The following is a 5,322-nucleotide window of genomic DNA, read 5'->3' as shown; positions in this document are numbered from 1 at the left end:
GAGCCGAGGGAGCAGCAGAGAGAAGGGGAGCGGGGCCGCGCGGTCGGTCGCCTGGTGGCTGCTGGGGAAAGCCGCGCGGTGCGGCGGGAACGGCGGCAGAAGCCGCTCCGGGTCGGGGCCGGGCGGCGGCGGAGGCGGCGCTTCCCAGAGCCGCGCGGGGCCGCGCGGGGCCGGGCTTCCGGGTGCGTGGGCGACGGGCGGGCGCTGTAGTCACGTGAGCGTTGCTTCCGGTCGGCCATGTTGACTCCCCGGGGCACCGCGGGAGCTGTAGTTTGTCGGCACTCGGCTGCCCGGCAGGTGCGTCGCTGCCGGGCGCACGCGGCACGGCACAGACCTCGCTACCGGCGCGGCCCCGCGGCGCAGCGCGAGGGGCGGTTTTGTGGCGGGTTCGTGCGGTTTCCCCCGGGTTGCCCGCGGCTCTCCCAGGACCGGTGTGCCCGTGTCCCGGCAGTGCGCATGCGCGGTGGGAGGTGGCCGGTGGGACTCCTGTTGCGTGCCGTCTGCGGCAACAATGGCCGGTGGTGCTGCCGCCTCTTTCCCTCTTCCAGCGCGGTGCGGCTGCGTAGTGAGTGAGTGAGCGAGGCTGCGTGAGTAGGGGGATCGCGTGTTGGGGGCTGTACTGTGCAGGGAACGGGGGTGACCAGGCACCGAGGGGAGACTCAGCCTGTGGGAAAAATGGAAACGTGGCCCTGGGAAAATGGCCGTGGAGAGGGGCCGGGCAGTGCTGTGCTTGGAGGGGACGTGGCCAGGCACGGCTCCCCACGGGAGTTCTTCAGTCTGGGGGGTTTGGGGTGCGGTGCTGACAGCGCTGGAGAAAGAAAACCTGAAGCGGCACTAAGGAAGTGATGCCCTGCCTGTGCTGGTGCTGCCCCGCAGAGAGGTGGGGCTGGGCCCCCTGCACGTGGGTCTCTGGGGTGCAGGGCTGTGGGGTGGCAGCATTCCCCCCCACACACACCCCTGGGCATCGCCCGTGGGGACTGCAGACCGGGTCAGAGAGCAGACGGGGTGAGCTGTGCTGTGGGCCAGAAATGGAGGCAATGTTTTGTGTTCCTGGGGCTTGAGAACAGACGCATGTGGCTGATTGAGGGGCTCAGAAACAGACGGAGTTGTGTGGCTTTGGGCTCAGAAACAGAGGTCAAGTCGTGCATTTTTGGGACTTGAGAAGAGACTCAGCAGGCAGGTTTTTGGGCTCAGAAAGAGGCACTAAGGCAGCTGGTTTGGGGGCCAAAAGCAGAATGCAGTTTGGCTGGTTTTGTAGGCAGGTGACAGGCGGAGGGGTGTGGGTGGGTGGTGGAGGACGGTGTCCCTGCAGGGTCAGAAAGGTGGGACGGCCGCCTGTGACAGCGTGGTGGGCGCTGTAGTCACGTGACTGATGCAATAGATGTAGTGAAAGAGCAGATATTGTTTCCAATAAAGGTTGCTTTCTTCAATCAGTATTTTGCAGGTTGTAAACTTAAGGCAGGTGAGAAAACTTGCTGCTGCTCCCCTGGCTGCTTTTATGCCTTCTGGTGGTTCACCCCTCCCCTTTCCCAGGTGATTGTGGTCAGGGTGGTGGGTGGGGCCTGGGATATATGAGCCACAGCCTCTCCTCAGCGAGGTCATTCTGCTTTTGGGCATTTCTGAGGTCAGTGCTCTGGTGTTTCTTAAGTTAGGGGCGGATATTGAGGTGTTGAAGCTCTTTAGGTAGGTGTGTTTTGATCATCCCAGAAAGAGATGTCCCTGAGGTAAGAGTTTCAGGATTAGTTAAGGTTCAGCAGTGTATATAATATGAAATACACTGGTCTGTAGAGGTCTGTTTTCAGGTAAGTACTTTTGTATTGACTGGGTGGGGTGGGTAAAATGGTTTAATAGTGTACACTTACAGTTTTTCTTTTCATTCTAGAGGCACTGCATTTTGCTGGCTTTTTCTGTCTTTAATGAAGATGGGATCTTGTTTTTTTCCGTATTATTACTGGATACATTGGAAATCGTTGATATTATCTGTCTAAATAGGACTAATGCTGAGGTGATGTAGCAAGGGTTAGAGTGAGCATCTTGTATGTATCTGTATATAGGGTTTTAGCATTGCTTAGGAAAGTAGCATGGATGTAAGGCACAGTGTCTTTCAGGATATGGGATGGCTCATAGTGTTTTCCCAATTGTCCGCAGAGCAACGTATTGTTTTGCAGGTGCCGTCTAGGCAGCCTTTGGAATAGGATGAGTGTTTGAGGTGAGTCAGGATAGTAGAGAGGAGGGCCAGGCGTTTTCACAGAAACACAACTACACTGTTTGGTCTTTTGGTGTCATAGGTGTCACAAGTGATGATGGCCGTAGTGTCCAACACCCAAACTGGCATGGAGCAGGTGAGCAGAAAGTCCGATGTTTTTGAGGAGGAGCTTTTTGTGGGAGATGGTCGTGTTAGCTGACACAATGTTGGCTCCTGGTGCTGTTTTTGTGCAGCTGATGAAGAGGAACCTGGCGTCTATAGGAATATCTGGGTTAGCGGATGTGGTTGCTGTTGAAGATGGGTTCAGACCCCCAGCCCCCAGATAAGTTGAGAGACTGGTGTTTGGGAGAGGGCTCTGGGGTGAGCCAAGGTTGGGAATGGGAGGGAGGGGTTTTCAAGTTAGCGTAGGGGAGAGGACCGTCCAGGAACAGTGCCTTTTGGGCAGGGAAAGGGAGCAGGTTAACTTTCTGCCCAAGACTGACATGCGCCAGGCAGGGCAGTTCTAGCCTATGGCTATGTTGTTGTGTAGTTTGTGTTTTCTGTTTTATGTGTCCTAGAGCTTCCTCAGGTCACGACATCCTTGTTGCTCTTTGTGCCGAAGTAGCACAGCGTGCGCTTCAGGCACCATCCCTAGGGTCTAGAATGCCCGGAGTCATCGGCAGAATGCCGGTCAGGTGCTTCTTTTATTGTGTTACAAGCCTAAAGCATGGATAGGTCTCGGAAGTTTCAGGTCGGTCTGCTTTTGTAGCATTGTTCTAGGCTGCATTAACATCTTTGATCTCGAGTGGTCCATCATTGCAAAGACCTTTTCTGGATGTTCTTCCCTGCATCTTTCTATTCTTAGGTCTTGAAGTAAGCTGTCTTGCATATGACTCATCCCAGTTGCTCCCTTCTGTTTTTGTCTTGGGCCACAGTGTTTGGCTCTTCTCAGCCTGCCATGGATTCTGGCTCTTGGCCCTCTAGGTCTTCTCATCTGGCACTGTCTGTGGCCGAGGGGTCATTCTTAGAGAGCTTGTTTTAATGTGTCGGTCACAGCATTTGTCTTGTATGTGTGCAGTGTTGGTCTGTGCCTGTTTATGTCTGGGTTGGAGCTGCTCTGCCTGGGGGCACAGCAGTGATAGCCAACAAAAAAATAGCAATAAGAATCTATAGTTAATAGGGTGATAAGCCTAGATTTTGTAGGCCAAGGTGTGCAGTCTGTTTCAGAGCAAGTAGCCATATATGCAGCAGGCGTAAAACTTTTCTCTGTAGTGTTATGCAGAGATCCTGGGGGTGACCAGGTTGTGTTTAATGGCAGGCTGCAATGACAATCTAGATGGCATACCTAAAGGAGACCTCTGGAGTTGTTAAGCCATCACTCGGCATCCAGGTGACTTGTTCAATGCTATTTTTTCAGATGCAGAGCGGTGACCTGTGGGACAAAGGATGACAGAGGAGGTGAGCGGAGCACTGTGAGAAGGTAGTTCAACGTGTGGCGTCAGAGGGACGACGTGACCGGTGTCTATGTGAGTAGGCTATAAGCATGTCTTGTTTTGAAGGTGTGAAGAAAGACAGCGGCACCAGAGGCGAGTCGAATGAGGTGTGGTATGACCAGTGTGCTCAAATATCAGTTATTTTTCAGGCATCATATTGTTGGTGAAGTAAGAAGCATCCCTTGTTGTTTGTGTCTTACAGGCGGTATCCAAGTCTCCACAGGAGAACCCGTGAGTGGCAGAGGTGGGGTGGGTGAGCACACAAGGTGAAGGAGTGGGAGAGGGTTATCGGTGTGGGTGGGCTGTAGTTTTGGGCAGTATCCCACCAAGTGTTACTTTGGTTTTTGCAGGTGACATTTGTAGCCTTGGAAGGGTGAAGCCGCATGCTCGACAAGCGGTCTGAGAAGGTGAGGCGGCATCGGCCGGGTCTGCGTTTAAGAACAAAGCGTCCCACGACATCTAAGCAAAATGTTTCTCTTTGGTTTTGCAGGTGCTGTGCAGGCAGCCTTTGGAGTCGGATGAGCATTTGAGGTGAGGTGGGGCGGTAACAAGGAGGAGCAGGGGCGGGTGACTTGTCAGAAGCGCAACGGTGATTTTGTGTCTCTTGGTATCTTAGGTACCACAAGCAACGATGGCCGCAGTGTCTAACTCTGGAACGAGGAGGCGAGCGGCGCTTCTGAGGAGGGTGTTATGCAAGAGGTTGCCATTGGCTGGCACGACGCTGACTGGTCGCACTCTTTGTGGGTGTCCTGCAGATGACGCAGAGGAACCTGGTAGCTCAGGAACATCGCAGTTAGCCCATGTGGACGCTGGCCCCTGGTCCTCTAAAAGCTAAGTTGAGGGTCCAGGGCTGGGAAGGGTCTGGGTGGAAGGGACAGGGTTGTGAATTGCAGGGAGGCCTTCTCATGTTGGCGTAGGGGAGAGGACTGTGCAGGAGCAGTGCCCTTTGTGCCCACAAAGGGAGCGAGTTAATTCTCAGCACCAGAATACTGTGTGCTGGGCAGGGCATTTCCAGCCTGTGTCTGTGTTGTGTATTATGTATTTTATACCATGCAGTCCTCAGGTCTTGATGTCTGTGTAGCTCTTTATGATCAGCTGGCATCTCAAAGGCCCTCCCAAGAGTCTCACGTGCATCAACTCATCGGCTTAGTGCCCTTTATTGTCTTGCAATTGTAACTCGAAGCGTGGATTCATCAGGTGCGTGTTGCATCGAGGATGTTCTTGAGCAGTGGCCTCTAGCGTGGGCGAGCTAGATGGCACCTGCAGCTGTGTTTTTGAGAGTTCTTTTGGCACGTGGTAGTCTTCTGGGATTTCATCCCCATGTCTTAGGTCTTGAAGCCCGGCTTCTCCTGTATCCATTGTTCTGGTTTCAATGGTAGCTTTGTCTCACAGGCTGCAGTGGTCGACTCTCATTTTGGGGCCGCTTCAATGGATCTGTGCCATCGTGGTGCTGTAGGGCTTCTCTGCTGGCAGCATCTTCCCGACGGTCATCATTCTTCTCGCTTGTGGTCTTCTTGTGTCTCACAGTCGCTTCACTTGTGGTGTCTGTGTGCAGTGTAGGTCTGTGCCAGGGGTGCAGCTGTCCTGCCCAGGAGTTTAGCCGTAGTAAAGATGAGGGGAGTGTAGGTTAGTAGTTGTATAGTA

At 53.9% G+C, this 5,322-nt stretch overlaps 1 long non-coding RNA gene across 1 annotated transcript; it reads left to right on the top strand.

Moving 5' to 3' along the window:
• Positions 1-3,625: 3,625 nt before the first annotated feature.
• Positions 3,626-3,924, top strand: LOC141950360 (uncharacterized). Its single transcript, XR_012631013.1, has 3 exons — positions 3,626-3,665; positions 3,745-3,785; positions 3,881-3,924. It is a non-coding gene; the product is annotated as an uncharacterized LOC141950360 (long non-coding RNA).
• The last annotated feature ends 1,398 nt before the right edge of the window (positions 3,925-5,322 follow it).

The sequence above is a fragment of the Strix uralensis genome, chromosome 15 (assembly GCF_047716275.1).
Source record: "Strix uralensis isolate ZFMK-TIS-50842 chromosome 15, bStrUra1, whole genome shotgun sequence".
In the NCBI taxonomy this organism is placed as follows: domain Eukaryota; kingdom Metazoa; phylum Chordata; class Aves; order Strigiformes; family Strigidae; genus Strix; species Strix uralensis.
The sequence above is the reverse complement of the archived record's forward strand: the minus strand, read 5'-3'. Positions and strand labels throughout refer to the sequence as shown.